At 37.0% G+C, this 16,745-nt stretch overlaps 1 protein-coding gene and 1 pseudogene across 6 annotated transcripts in view; one reads left to right on the top strand and one right to left on the bottom strand.

The window, feature by feature from the left end:
- Positions 1-16,745, bottom strand: part of Rad50 (RAD50 double strand break repair protein) — a 219,766-nt gene that overhangs the window by 25,707 nt on the left and 177,314 nt on the right. The window lies entirely within an intron of this gene.
- LOC104873194 lies at positions 7,310-8,033 on the top strand (annotated as a pseudogene).

Below are 16,745 nucleotides of genomic sequence, written 5' to 3'. Positions count from 1 at the left end.
CCAAAACTGAATCTAGTATTATTGATGTAGGACAGTACTGTATCATACCTCTATGAATGTAAAATATCTAGTACCTGCTTTATGATACATAGTAGGGACCGTGCTTTATCAGAGTTACATTTAATGATATTACTCTAGAATGTTCTCTTTCCAGATGATGATTAAGAGGCTAATAGAAAAAATGATGCCAGGTACCACAGCAGCAAGAGAACTTTGCTGTTTTCTGGATATTATTCTTTTCTTTGTTTTTTTTTTTTAATGGAATGTGATGAATGTCTATAATTTTGTTCAGATGACTGCAGAACCTGGAAAAGCTGTTGCTGCTACCGATGCATAACATACTATTATTAGTCTCTCTCTCTCTCTCTCTCTCTCTCTCTCTCTATATATATATATATGTGTGTGCGTGTGTGTGTGTATACATATATACACACACACACACACATATATATATACACACAGACACACACATATATATATATAAATTGAATTTTGGCAAACTTCAACAGTGCTGCCAACTTCGGAAAAAGTCATCCCAATTTACTGTGTTGACTTGGCATTGTACAGAAATGGACAACCATATTGGTCTAGAAATGTGTATTTATTTTTATTTTTTATTTTTTTTCCCCTGTGTACAGGGGTAACACATCGTACTTAATAGGTAAGGTCATATCTACGTGGGTTTGATTACAGAAACTAATAAAGTATTCTCTAAATAATGAAAAAAGAATAAGATAAGACTATAAGAGCGAGAAGCAATTTAAATATGTTCAGGGACCATTTTCATCTCCAGAATTAAGGATTATTTTGATGTTACATCATTGCCTTTTCTCTTTTACTTTCCTTTTTAGTTTTATTTTAGGATTCCCTATTTTTAATGTTCATACAGAGATTTCTTTAACTGAAATACAGGGAGGAGGGGGTGAAGGGAGGGCAGGGACAAGGGGAAAAATGAGAATCAAGACCTGTCATGTAAAGGTACAGAATCCCAATGATGAATGTAATTGTATACCTAGATTATACCAATAACCTCAATAAAAAAAAAAAAAAGAAATAAGCAGACACTGCTCAGAAGAATTACAGACGGCCAATATACACATGAAAAAAATGTTCAACATCACTGGCCATTAGAGAAATGCAGGTTTAAACAGCTCTGAAATACCATCTTACTCCAGCAAGAATGGCTATGATCAAGAAATCAAATAATAATGAATGCTAGTGAGGCCACAGGGGAAAAGTGACCTGTCTAAATTGTAGTGGGAATACAAACTGGTACAACCATTATGGAAATCAGAATATAGATTCCTCAAAAAATTAAAAATAGAAATTCCATTTCACCCAGCTATTACACTTCTCCAGGTATCTTTCAGAAAGAGTTAGTCATCATATTATAGCTATACATGCATACTCATGTTCATAGCACAATAACAGCTAGATTTTGGAAACATCCATCAATAGATGAGTGGATTAAAAATGTGATATTTATACATACTAAAGTACTAGTCTGCTATAAATATGGGTAAACTTGAGGCATCTGTAGATAAATGAATGCACCTTGAGACCGTAATATTAAGTAAAATAATAAGATACACAAGCTTAAATATTGTATGGTTTCTCCTACATAAGAAACCCAAAATATAAAGAGTAAAATAAAAGATACTAGAAGCAGGGAACTCTATTTCAAATGGGAAGGGGGCAAAGGGATGGAGTGAGGGGAGAGGGGAGAGGAAAGAGGAATTTTTTTTTTTGGTACTGAGGATCAAACTCAGGACCCTGAGCTTATGAGGCAGGCACACTGCTAATGAGCTAAATCCTCAGCCCTAAGAGGGATTTAAAATAAGAGAATTGAAGAAAAAAATGAAAATAAAGCTTTTGCAAGTGGGAAGGGAAATAAGCTGGAGGGAACAGAAGAGAAGGGACAAAAATAAGAACTGAGATGTGTTATGTACATGTACCAACTCCCCATGACAAATGTAACCCTTATGTACTGCATATATGCAATTTTCTAAACATCTCAACTATTAAAAAAAAAAAAAAAAGAAAATGAAAGATATCCCGCCTGGATAGGCAAAACCAGTATGTCAAAATGGGCATACAACCAAAACTGACACACAGATTCAATGCAATTCCAATGAAAATACCAACAGCATTCCTCAGAGGACTAAAAAAAACAATTCTAAAATTCATAGAGAACTAAAAGAGACCAGAATAGCAAAAGCAATCCTAGGTAACAAGAGCAAAAAAGGCATCATAATCCTGGATTTCAAGTTATATTACAAAGCCACTGTGATAAAAACAGCATTAAACTAGCACAATAACAGATATGGAGGTCTATGGAACAGAATAGAGGGTTCAGAAACAAGCCTGGGTACATTCAGTCATCTAATCTTTTTTTTTTTTTTTTTTTTTTTTTTTTTTTTTTTTTTTTTTGGTACCGGGGATTGAACTCGGGTCCTTGTGCTTGCAAGGCAGGCCACCGAACCACTGAGCTAAATTCCCAGCCCCAGTCATCTAATCTTTGATAAAAGGGCCACAACATCCTCTGGAGAAAACACACCGTTTTTCTTTTTCCCCCCATTAAGTTTATTGGTACATTTAAAGCAAACAATACAGTTACCTATTACCCTTTTGCAAAAATGGTGCTGAATCATTTGTAATAGCTAAATCTTGGAAACAGCCCAAATGCCCATCAACTGAGAAGTGGATAAAGATGTGTTTTTTAATACAATGGAGTACTACTTTGCCAGAAAGAAGGGTGAGCTTCAGACATTTATAGCTAAATGGATGGACCATGAGACCATACTCTTTTAAGTGAAATAAATCAATAAGACACATGTTTAAACACCGCATTGTTTCTGTGGTATGAGAAACAAAGCAGAAATAAGGACTAAAATGCTGGGAAATGGAAAGAAAGTGTTCAAATGTGAAGGGGAACGAGAGACGAAGGAGGGAGGAAGGAACAAGAAAAAAGTGAAAAACAGAAGGAAAAAATGGAAACAAAGTCTTTGTACATAGGGAGGGGAGGAGGGTTGAGGGGGGAATAGGATAAAATAAAAATGAAAAGCAAAATGAAAATGGTGCTGAAAAACTGACTATACACATGCAGAAGATTGAACTTAGACCCATATTTCTATGTATTAAAATAAAAATGGAGAGAGAATGAAAAGATGAAAATAAAGTGTTTGTAGATGGGGAGGGGAGGAGGGGGTGAAGGGGGGGCAGGGGTAAGGGGAAAAAATGAGAATCAAGGCTTGTCATGTAGAGGTACAAGATCCCGACAATGAATGTAACTGTACTGTATCCCTAAAATGTACCAATAAACTCAATTAAAGCTGAAAAAAAAACAAAATAAAAATGGACCTAAGACCTAAATAGTAAAAGCAATCTGGTGGAAAATAGAGTAGGTAAAACTTTTGAAGATAGAGGCAGAGGGAAGGACTTTCTGAACAGAACTCCAACTGTATAGATAATATCAAGAATATCAAATTTAAAAGCTTCTGCACATCAAAGGAAACAACCAATAAAATAAGACAACTTCCAGAATGAGAAAAAAATCACTTACCAGCTACTCTTTCATGAGAGGATTAATATCTAGAATATATAAACAGCTGGGAAAAAAACCTCCAAAACATAAAAGGCCCAATCAAAATAGTGACAAGTACAATGAATAAACACCTCTCAGAAGAAGTACAAATGACCAATAAATACATGAAAAAATGTTCAACATCTGTGACCATTACACAAATGCAAATTTAAGCAGCACAGATTCTATTTACTCCAGAAAGAATGGCTATCATCAAGAAACCAGATACCAGGTCGGGGATTTAGCTCAGTGGTTGTGCCACCTGCCTTGCAAGCACAAGGACCAGAGTTAAATACCCGGGAACCACCCCCAACCCCCCAAAAAGAAACCAAATACTTTATGGGCTAGAGATTTAGCTCAGTGTTGCCCCTACCTGCCTCACAAGCTCTAGGTCCCAAGTTTGGTCCCGGTACCAAAAAAAATTTTTTTAATTAAAAAAGATCAAATACTGTAAAAACAAATGCTGGTGAGGCTGCATGGAAAAAGGAACTCTTCTGTATTACTGGGGGAAATGTACACAAATACAACCACTATGAAAATCAGTATGCAAATTATTCAAAAATCAAAAATAGAAATTCCATTAGACCCAGGTATTATTACACTTCTAGGTAGTTATCTTCCAGAAGAGTTTAAAAGATATATTTCAGTACCTATATTTCATACCTATGTATGTATGTTTTTTTGGGTTTTTTTGGCAGTACTGGGGATCAAACTCATGACCCTGAGTTGGTGAGGCAGGCAGCGGCACCACTGAGCTAAACCTCCAGCTATATTCTTATGTTTAAAGCAGCACAACACATAATTACTAAATCTTATAAGATGCCTATATATTCAACGTATGAATAAAGAAAATGTGGCATTTTTATGCAATAGTGTACTACTCTGCCATACAGAAGGATAAATTTGAGTGATTTGTAGGGAACGGGATGCACCTTCAGACAATAATGTTAAGTACAATAAATTAGCTATGCAAGCTTAAATATTGCACAGTTGTTCTTAAATGAGAAGCCCAAAGTATAAGCAAAGTGAAAAGCAAAATGAAAAATAAGCAGTTTGAAACAAGGATAGAGCTTTAGTCAAAGGGAAGGAAACCAAGAGATGCTGGCAAGAGGAAGGAGGGAAAGAGAAGGGGAAGTGACAAGAATTAAGATGTATAAATACACATACCAACTCTCCACGATGAATACAGTCATTACGTACTAGTAAAAAATTTTAAACATGCTTATATACAATAATAAAACGTTTTAATAAAACGTTATAAGCCAGGCATGGTGGAGCACGCCTGTAATCCCAGCACTTGGGAGGCTGAGGCAGGAGGATCACTGTGAGTTTGAGGCCAGCCTGGGCTATACAGTGAGACTTTGTCTCTCCCCTAAAAAAACGTTTTACAAAGGGCTACCACGATAGCAGTTTGGTACAGGAGAAATGAAATGCCCTTGGTTCTGGTAACTAATTTTATTTCTTCCACTTAACTGAGTCATCCTGGGCAGGCTCATTAATCTCTCCAATAAAGATTTGTTCTTTACAAAGTAGTCACAGAGTGAGATTGTGGGCAACATACAGTAAATATTCAATTGATACCAATGTCTGCTCTGTACAGCCCCCAACTATGGAACAATTTCTAAGAATGTTTAAATAGGAATAGTAGAAACCTGTATTTTCTTAATAAAGTTAAGTTCCTTAGTGCTATTAAAGAATTTAAAGAATGGATTATAACCAAGACACTCCTTCTGAGTTTTCCTTATAACTGTATCATATTGAATGCTATTATGGATTTAAATTTTTTTCTCACTTCAGAGCTGAGGAAATGGGAATGTGAAATGTTTAAATCACGTGCTTCATACAATCAGGATTCAAATCCACTTTTTAAAGCCGGGAGTGGTGGCACACACCTGTCATCCCAGCACTTGAGGCTGAGGCAGGAGGAAGGATCGCTGCAAGTTGGAGACCAGCCTGGGCTACACAGTGAGTTCCAGGGCAGTCTGAACTACATAGTGAGACCCTGTCTCAAAAAACAAAACAACTACAAAAATTCAGTTTCTAGGGAAAATACTTTCAACTATGTAGTATGGGTTTTGAGGCCTTAGTAAAATTTATCATATTTTTATGTTTTTGAGACTTGCAGCAATCCTCTTGCCTCGGCCTTTCAAGTGCTGGGGTTACAGGCATGTGCCACTACACCTTAGCATCAACTTTTACACAAAGTTCACTGTTCTGCTTTGTAATATCCAGTTTTACTTTTCCGTTACAACCAATTTTTCTTATTCTATATAGTACATTTTTATTGATAAAAATCCATTTTGAGTTGTGTTTCTTTAAATAAACTTACAATGTCCTTGTTAACAGGGACTGCGAATCTATTCCTTAGTACTCAAGAGATGTTAAAATTCACATGAAATCAACCAACCAACCAACAAAAACCAAACAGCCAAAGCAGTCTTGAGAAAAAGCAGAAGGCATTATGTTACCTGACTTTAACATTACTACAAAACTATAGTAATTAAAACAGCACAGTACTGACACATAATGAGACACCTAATAAACCAAAGGAACAAAATATAGAACCCAGAAGCAAACGTATGCATCTTCAATGTAGTGACTAAGAGATTATGTACTGAGAAAGGGTAGTCTCTTCAATAAATGGTACCAGAAAAACTGGGTATCTTTGTGCAGAAGAATGAAACTAGACTATTACCATATGCAAAAATCAATTCAAAATGATTAAAAGAATTAAATCTAAGACCTGAAACTATAAAATTATTAAAAGAAAAGAGGGTAAAATGCTTCAGGAAATTGGAACAGGCAGATTCTTTAGAAAAGACCCCAAAAGCATATGAAACGAGCAAAAATTGACAAAAGATAATACCAAACCAAAAAGATTCTGCATAGCAAAGGGAACAATCAAAAGAGTGAATACACAATACACAGAAGGGGAGAAAATGTTTGGCAACTGTATGTCTGATGATGGGTTAATATCTAGAATAAGGAATTCAGTAGAAAAATGAATCCAATAAATTGGATAATAGACCTAAATAGACATTTTTCAAAAAACTTAAAATGGCCCATGGGCATAGGACATGTGCAAAATGTTCATCACTAGTCATGAGAGAAATGTACATCAACATGTGCAGAAAAGAGAACCCTGAGGCACTGTGGGTGGAATATGGCCATTATGGAAAACAGTATGTTGGATCCACAAAGAATTAAAACTGGAGGGGCCAGGGATTTAGCTCAGCGGTTCGGTGGCCTGCCTCGCAAGTGCGAGGACCCGAGTTCAATCCCCGGTATCAAAAAAAAAAAAAAAAAAAGGTGAAGAATTAAAACTGGAATTACCATACAATCCAGTAACCCCACCACTAGGGTACATCTCCAAAGGAAGTAAAATCAGTATGTCAAAGGAGACGTGTGCATGGCCATGTTTACTGCAGTGCTATTCACAACAGGCAAAAAATGGAATCAACCTGTGTCCATCAAGTGATGAACAGGAAATGTTGTAAATACACACAAAAAAATACCATTTAGATATAAAAACGATGCGATCAAATCATGTGACAATATGGACAGAACTGGCAATGTGGCAACTGGAATAAAGCAGGTACAAAATGACAAACACCACTTGATTACATGAAGTCTAAAAAAGCTATTCTAAGGGAAAGGATTTAGCCTGGTGGTGCCAGTGCCTGCCTCTCAAGCACAAGGTCTGAGTTCCATCCTCGTTAAAAAAAAGCTGATCTCATAAAATTGAGAGAACAGATTCGTCCCAGCTGAGGAGCACAGAGCTGCTGGCAGTGGGCCTCTCACCGCTGCTCAGGGTTTTTAGAACTTCAGCTATCAGAATGGGCAGAATTTTCCTTGATCATATTGGTGGCACTTGGCTTTTTTCCTGTGCAAACTGTGACACAATCCTGACCAACCGCTCAGAACTCATCTCTACTCCATTCACAGGAGCCACTGGTAGAGCATTTCTTTTTAACAAGGTAGTTAACTTGCAATACAGGGAAGTTCAAGATCGGGTCATGCTCACAGGCCACCACATGATTCGAGATGTGAGCTGCAGAAACTGCAATAGCAAACTGGGATGGATCTAGAGTTTGCCACTGAAGACAAGCCAGTGTTATAAGGAAGGCCGTGTGATCCTGGAACATACTCTACTTCCAGAGAGTGAGGGCTTTGAAGAGCATGTACTGTCTGATAATTCTTGAAGACAGAGAGATAAATCCATCTTTTTCCAGGTCTCCTTCACTGAAAACAAAAATCTCCTTACATACACTGTCACCTTAGCATCAGAGTAGGATGCATGAACCGCGGAACAGGAGGTTATGAGATGCTAAGATGAAACCTTTCTTTCTTTTTTTTTTTAAATTTTGTATTTTTCATCCAACAGCAGCATGTAGAGAGAGTATTATGCAGATGCTGTTACCTTTTATCCCAATGTTTACAATGTGAGGCAGAAGAGTCTACCAGCAGCTACATGGTGAGCTATGTGAGGAAACAATCTGGGCTATTAGAGTGAGGAAGTATGTTTCATGTAAATTCTGAATGGAGACTATGTCAGGAGCATGCTTTTAAAACTTATTTGGGCTTCTTTTTAAAACTTTTTTTTTTAACCCAGTATTTCACTTGATTTGCTAGCTTCAGAGAAAAGATCCGAATCTGTGCCCAGCGCTGAAGGTCAGTGTTAGCATAGCTTGGCTGGCCAGCGTGCCATATTCTTGTTGGAGATGAACCATAGCACCAGAGCCTATTCTTCCTTGTCAGTCTTGACCCAAACATACCACCTCCTCCTTACTTGTCACCACGTAACTGGTGTTGATTGCAAACATTTTCTGAAATGGGGCAGAACTGCTTCGTTGTTTTTTCCATGTAACTTAAGCATAGTAATATAAATAAAATAATAATTGGGCGTTTTTGATCCTCTGTTGCCTTTAAAAACACCTTATAAAAGAACAATATTTGCTAAGTAATTTTCGTAGTAATTGTTTCTTTTCATCTCTTAAGCTTAATGAACTATGTATAAGCTGTTCTTTGTATAAATGAAAGCGTACTGTTTAAACCCAGTATTGCATTTAGAAAACAGTTGAACAGAATGTCAGTGTGCATCCATGCAGAAAGCTTTTAAGCTGCATCTGCTTTAAAAGGAGGGGAAATGAAGCAGCTCATCCAAAACTACTTCATTACAGAGCATTTCAGCCTTGCCTCCTCAGTTTTGCATTGATTTTGACAAGTCTGTAGAGCCTAATGGTTGATCGAAGGACTAGATATCTCATTAGCATTATTTTTCCAGACCTTCCCTTAGAAGTTCAGCTACTGAAATCAAAACTGTATGTGGTACCTCTAGTGGAAAACAGATCACATTCAACTCAGGGTGTTCTTAATCCAAAATTTAAAACATTGCAAAGTCTTAAAATGTAAATGTTTCTTTATCCAAACTATTACATATTTTGATATTTGCTCCTGGTGGAATAAATGACAGTGAAATTGGCTCACTATTCAAATGAATGAATGGCTGTGTGAATGCTCAATTTCTAGGTCTTTGTCTAGAAAGGAAATTTGCCTCAGCTGAATTAGTGAAATCTTTGTTGTCGGTATTAGAAGTGACTCTTGCCATTGGATGGAGGCGTGGGTATCTGATTAAATAGATTTCGTATAATACTGCATTTGAAATAAATGGACACAAAGTCTGTCTTCAACATGAAGTGAATCTTCAAGCATTAAGAAGCAGTATTCATTCCCACTGATTTATACTGCATTTAATAAATGGACACAAAGTCTGTCTTCAACATGAAGTGAATCTTCAAGCATTAAGAAGCAGTATTCATTCCCACTGATTTTCACACTGGCCTCTGATATGCAGATGCCTAGTAGCATGCCTTATCTACAGTACTATGTGCATTTGCTGTCAAAATAAAGTACATTTTGTCTTGAAAAAAAAATTGAGAGAACAGCAGCCAATAAGCACAGTAGTTGAGAGGAAGAGATGGAGAACAACTGGTCAACAAGGTCTAAGATATAGTAGTTAAGATAGGCGATATAAGTTTTAGTGTTCTATTATACAGCAGGGTGACTACAGAGATAATGACAACGTTCTGAATATTGTTTAAAAATCTAGAAGAAAGGATTTTCGAATGTTTTCACTACAAAGAAATGAGAAAGATTTAAAGAGCACCCCCCTCCGGTGGTATGTACTGGAGATTAAATCCAGGGCCTTTGCACTGAGCTACTTCCCTAGCCTTTTAAAATTTCTTTTTTACGTTCTTTCTGTTTTTAATTTGGATACAGGGCCTCACTAAATCACTGACTTGTTTAGGCTGAACTCAAACCTGCAATTCTCCTGCCTTAGCTGTGTCAAAAAAAAAACAAAAACAAAAACAAAAAAAACTTAAGACTAAGAAAAATACTTTACAAAAAAAGAATAGAAACTTCTGAAAAAGAACAAAATTAGAACTTGTAAGAAATGAAAAACAATGAAAACAAACAATGCCAACTCAATAATATAAGCAGCAACTAAAGAATTCATGGGCTTGAAGGTATTTATGAGGAAGTTATCCTGAGCCTAGTATATGGAAGAGTGTTTAAACAATGTGAAGGAAACAAGGTAGAGATTTAGGTCTAATGACAAGTGATGCTGGAGAGAATGTCGAGTATTGGGGGAAAGGACAGCATTTGAAGAAATAATGTAAGGGAATTTTGCAGAATCTATTAAGGGATACTAATCATCTCACCAATAAGCAGAAATCTATTAAAGATACTGATCGTCTCACCAATAAGCATATTTTTTTTTGAGTGGGGTTACCAGGGATTGAACTTGGGACCTTGCACTTGCGAGGCAGGAGGTGGAACCACTGAGCTAAATCCCCAGCCCAACAAGCACAATTCCAGAGAAGAACTAAAGCTAAATCTCGACACACTATGATAAACATGTAGAATACTGGAGACAAAGGGAAATCCTAAAAGAACCATAGGAAAAACACAGTTTACCTCCAAAGGAGTAATTAAATGATTTTTCAAAAGTAACCACAGAGAACAAGAAACAATGGAGTATTTTCAAAGTGCCAAGAGGAAAACACACACACACAACACACAACACACACCCATAACAACAACTGCCCATCTAGAACTCTATGCTCAAAATATCAAATTGAGGGTAAACTTTTAAAAGACAGAGTTTACCACTAACAGTCCTTCTTTAAAAATATATATATACTTTAAAAAGAAGGAAACTGAAGGCAAAGAAAGAAGTGAGATTTAAAAAGCAGTAATGAACTATTAAAATGATAAACATGTAGATTTATTTTTTATAAAAGAGCACTGAGTAGGAAACCACAAAAATAACTAGGATAAATGATATAAAAACAGAGTGAAACTAAAATACTAGACAGAAGAAACAATGCTGATGGGAGAAGATAATTAATATTCAGGAAGACCATAAAACAATCCAGGGTGCTGCTGCCAACACCCATCTTGAGAAATGAACAGTTTTTGTGACCATTAATCATGAATGTCAACCTGAAAGGATTAAGAAACACCTACCATATTAGTAAAACACACTTCTGGGTGTATCCTTTGGGAGTTTCCAGAGATGACTGGCACGTGCACCAGTGAACTGAGGGGTGATTGTGGGTGGCATTATCCAACAGTCATAGCACAAATGGAATGAAAGGCAAAGAAAGGTTGGCCTGTATTTTTTTAAATTACTTTATTTATTTATTTTGAGACAGGGTATCACTATGTGGTTTAGGCTGGCCTTGAACTAGGTATTCCAGGCAAGCGTTGAACTCATGGTGATCCTCCTGCCTCAGCCGCCCTAGTACTGGGATTATAGGTGTGTGCCACCACACCTGACTTGCCCCATATTTTAAAAACCTGCATTCTGCTCGAGTGGGTGCATTTTTTGCTACTGCCATCATCAGTGGACATCAGACAACAGTTTCTTCTGTTTTAAAAGGCAGACTCATGCCAACAGCTTGGGCCTTTAGTCACAGACTGGCACTGCATTCCTTGATCCCCCATTTGGCTTTTAGCTCTGACTGAGCAGATGCTGGATCCTCTAGCATTCCAGTACACAGACTACCACTGTGGGCTACCCCAACCCCTCCTGTAAGCCTATCTAATATTTTTCATTGCTTAATCAGATAAGATTTTTTTTTCTATTGATTCTGTTGCTCTAGAGAACCCTAACTAATAGAACCGTTTTGAGTTTGGGCTGCTCCAGGGGTTAGAAACCGTGCACATTCACATCTCCGGGACTCCAGGCATTCCACTGCACTGGTTCACCAGGTCGCTGCCTTACAAATGCAATTTTGGCCCAGCAGAGCAAAGATGAACCCAGGCTGCTGAGGACAGCAAGGGATGGGTGCTGGTACAAACAGGAACAGAGGGCACTCCCTTTGAGACTCAGTAAACCAGGTTGCTTGCCCTCTAAAACCAACCACACAGCCATCTGAGAGTAGAATGAGTGTAGCGGAACACAGGCACCCACATGGTTGCCACCACCCTTCTCCCACACCATAGTCACTATTGCTACTGACAGGCGAGGAGGCAACACCATGATTCCTGTTGCTGCCCTGGCCACAATGGTGTGCTGAGGGGTAGGTGAGCAACTTCATGGCTCTAGCCATTACCCCATCTCTGAGTGTGCACAGAGAAAGGTGACCTGTGAGGAGACTTTTTCCTGGCCTCAGCCATGGCCCCACTCTTGGATGGGCACCGCCAGTGGAGTGGTAGGGAGAAACACCATGGTCCCCAATGCGCCACCTCTACCCCTAATCTGACCATGCACTGCTGTTGGGACTGGGTGTGATTACCACAGAGGGTTTCTTCTTCTGCATCTCCCCATGGACCACCTAAATCCACACCACTGTCTGGCTGGAAGACAAGCGCTACAAGGCCACCAGGGAGAGGCTCCTGCTATGACAGTAGCAGAGATAGCAATAAAAGGGCCAAAGCATGAGTAGCCACACAGTGAGCACCACACATCCACTGCTGAGTATACCACATGTCCATGAACTAGTGTCCCCTCTAGTGTGGCCTGCAGATACTGGATGTCTCAGATTCCACAAAGTATACACTGTGCCCAAGTCACTAATGACAGGCAAACAAACTATAGGGAGACTACATTTTGTTGTCCAGCTGGGAACAAAGCCAATACTGCCTAACAGTCTAAACACATCTTTGGAAGAAAGCCACTGTACAGAAGTGGGGGAGATACCTGATCTACCAGAGGCACAGATCTCAATATATGAGCAAGGTAGCATGAGGCTTCCAAAAGAACTAATGTCTCTTAGCAACGATTCCAAAGAAAGTGAAAGATGAAATATCTAATAAAGTATTTAAAAGAGTACAAATGAGATAAAAAATACAGACAAATTAGAAAGACAATGTAGAACATGAGTGAGAAATTCAGCAAAGGAAAACAGATTTTTTTAAATGAAGTAAACAAATCTTGGAAACAAAGAGTTCAATAAGTTTAAAAAAATAGCTCAAAGTCTTTGATTTCCTTACAGATTTTCCTTCTACTTTTTAAAATCAATTAAGGAGTAAAAGGCATTGAAATTATCACAAAATTATGAATATCAGGAATGAGAGAAGTAACAGGACTACTATCTTACAAATAATAAAATGACAGGAAAGCCTCAACAATGGACTATATAAAGGAGAAGAAAAAAGTTTTAATTGAAGAAGGGTCTTTTGAAATGAACGAGGCTAAAATCAGTGAATGAATACTATAGCCAAACTGTTGTACAAGATGAAGAAAGAACTTAAAAATCTTCAAGCTGAAAGTGCCAACTCATAGTTAAGGGCATCTCTGTTAGAGTTAACAGCAAATTTCTTAGCAAAAACCTCAAAGGCCAGCAGGGAATAGAATGATACATTACAAGTCATAAAAGAAAATAAGTACCATTCAAGATCATTATGCCCAGCAAGGTTATCTTAGAAATAAAGGAGAAACAAAGACCTTCCAAAACAAGCAAAAACTAAGTGAGTAATTCATGATCACCAGATTAGGCTTACAAAAGAGTACTAAGGAAGTCCTATATCCAGAAGTGACAGAAAAGTAACTACCATCATGAATCATACAAAAGTATAAACCCCTGTAAAAGAGTAGATATACAAAAGAGACTAGAAAAGAATCAAACATTATCAATATATTAAGTCATCAAACCACAAAGATGATCCAAAGTGGAAGAAAACAATGTCCAAAATAATACGAAGAAAATCAACAAAATGACAGGAATAAAACTCTTTACCGCCAGGCGTGGTGGCACACGCCTGTAATCCCAGCACTCAGGAGGCTGAGGCAGGAGGACACTAGACCAGCCTGGGCTACATAGTGAGTTCCAGGTCAGTCTCAACTACATAGTGAGACCCTGTCTCAAAAAAAAAAAAAAAAAAAAAAAAAAAAAAAAAAAAAAAAAAAAGAATGCTTTACCTATCAGTAGTAACCTCAAATGTATATGGACTAAATTTCCAATGAAAAGAATCAGATTAGCTGAATGGATTAAAAACAAAAAAAACAAAGACCCAACATTATGCTACATATAAGAAATTCATTAGTAAAGACACACACACACACACACACACACACACACACACACACACACACACACACAAAGTATGGAAAATAATACTCCAAGCAAATAAGAAACCTAAAGTAATCAGAAGTATCTATACGTACTTATATTTGACAAAATAAACTAAGAAGAAAACTGTAAGAAGAGACAGATAATTTTATATAGTAATACCCAGGGATCAGTTGACAATGAGATACAAAGATTATAATTCTATATGAACCTGATGTGGAAGCACCCAATTTCAGTTAAATACTATTAGACCTAAAGGGAATGATAGGCTGCAATAGAATAATGGAGGATTTCAATACCTCAAGTACTGCAATGGACAGATTATCCAGACCTTCCAACCCCCCAAATCAGCACGGTAATGCCAGAATTAAACTGTATTACAGATCAACAGAACATTTATAAACAGACATTTATAGAGTATTCCATCCAACAGCCGTAGAACACATCATCTTCCTTTTTGGGGGCTGTTATTACAAGTGCTCTACCACTGAACTAAACTTCCTAGTGCACATGTTCTTTTCATCAGTGCATGGAACTTTCTCTAAACAGACCATATGTTATGCCACAAAGCAAGTCTTAAGAACATTTTATTTATTTTTTTGTACCAGGGATCGAACTCAGGTCCTTTCGCTTGCGAGACAGGCCACCGAACCGCTGAGCTAAATCCCTGGCCCAAGAACATTTTAAATACTGAAATCACATCCTTTATCTTTTCAGATTACAATGGAATAAAACCAGAAGTCAACAACAAAATAAGTTTAGAAATTATACAAATGCATGGAGATTGAAAAACACACTTATTTTTTTCAGTGTGGAGGATAAAACTCAGAGCTTTATGCATGCAAAGCAGGAATTCTACTGCTGAACTATGTCCTTAGCTCATGTACAGCACACTCTGAATAAACTGTGGGTCACAGAAGAAGTTAGAAAATTCAAAATTTTCTCAAAACAAATGAAAACAGAAACTCAATACACAAGAACTTGTGGATTGCAGCAAAAGCAGTACTTACAGGGAAGTTTTAGCACTGAGTGCCTACATAAAAAATATGGAACAATTTATAATCAGCCTAATGGTGCATGGTAAGGAGTCAGAAAAGCAAAAGAAACCAAACTCAAAATTAGCTGAAGAAATAACAAAGACCGCAGCAGAAATAAAGACACAGATTAAAAGAACCCCCCCAAAAATCAATGAAAAAATGGTTGATTCTTTGAAAAGTAAACAAAATTAACAAACTTTTAGATTGATTAAACAAACTATAGGGGCCAGGGATTTAGCTGAGTGGTTCCACTGCCTGCCTCACAAGCACAAGGACCACAGTTCTATCCCTGGTACCAAGAAAAGTCTATAAACCAGAAAACCACAAAATAAAACTAAAGATGAAAAAGACAATGAAACTGATACCACAGAAATACAAAGAATCAATAGGGATTATTATGAAAAAGTACATGTTAAAAAAAACCTGAAAAACCTAGCAGAAACAGACATAGAGTAGACCAATAATAGGTAATGAGATTAAATGAGCAAATGAAAATTTCCCAACAAAGGAAAGCTCAGAAACAGCTGCAATGCTGAATCTTACCTAGCTTACTCATCTATTTACCTATTTATTAGAGATGGGATCTCACTGTGCTGCCTAGTCTGGCCTCAAATTCATAATCCCCTGGCCAGCCTCTGGAGTAGCTGAAATTACAAGCACATTCCACTTCCCACAGCTTATTAAACTTTTAAAGAATAATTAATGACAATATATCTTGAACTAGTTCATGAAACTGAAAGCAGGGAAACCCTTTCAAACTCATTCTATGATGCTAGCATTACTTTCTTACCAAAACTAGACAAATACATAGTAACAACAGGTGGAGGAGTGCTGTTTAGCTCAGTGGCAGGCACAAGTTCCTGAGTTCCTGAGTTTGATCCCAGGTACCAAAAAATAAAAGAATAAAATAAAACAAAACAAAACAACACAATACCAATAACAACAAACTATAGACCAATACACTGATGAACACAGATCCAAAAACAATGTTGAATTTGTTCCAGGGATGCAAGGATGGTTCAACATATATAAATCAAATGATCATCTCAATAGATGCAAAACAAGAGCATTTTATAGAATTCAACATTCTTCAAAAAACTACTGAGCAAATTCGGTATAGAAGGATCATACCTCAACATAAAAAAGACTGTATGTGGTAAACCCATCGTCAACACCCCACTAACATTTGGAAAAAGGGCATCCTCACTACTTTTATTTAATACAAGTAAGACATTTTAGCCAGAGCAATCAGGCAAGACACAAAAATAAAAGACATATAATTAGAAAGGGGTAAAGTCTATGATATGATTCTGTATCTAGGAAACCTAAAGTTTCCACCAAAAGATTATTAGAATCCATAAATTTTGTAAAGTAGGATAAAAAAATTAGCATACAAAGATAACCCACTTTTCTATACACCAATAATAAATTTGCTGAAAAAAATCTCATAAGCGATCCCACTCACAAAAACCTAGGAATAATACAGTAAATCTATTCTTTTTTTTTTTTTTTTTTTTTTTTTTTTTTTTTTTTTTTTTTTTTTTT

The sequence above is a fragment of the Fukomys damarensis genome, unplaced genomic scaffold (assembly GCF_012274545.1).
Source record: "Fukomys damarensis isolate Sample0158 unplaced genomic scaffold, DMR_v1.0_HiC HiC_scaffold_9, whole genome shotgun sequence".
NCBI classification, from domain to species: domain Eukaryota; kingdom Metazoa; phylum Chordata; class Mammalia; order Rodentia; family Bathyergidae; genus Fukomys; species Fukomys damarensis.
Note: the sequence above shows the minus strand (reverse complement) of the source record. Positions and strands in the feature narration are given on the sequence as shown.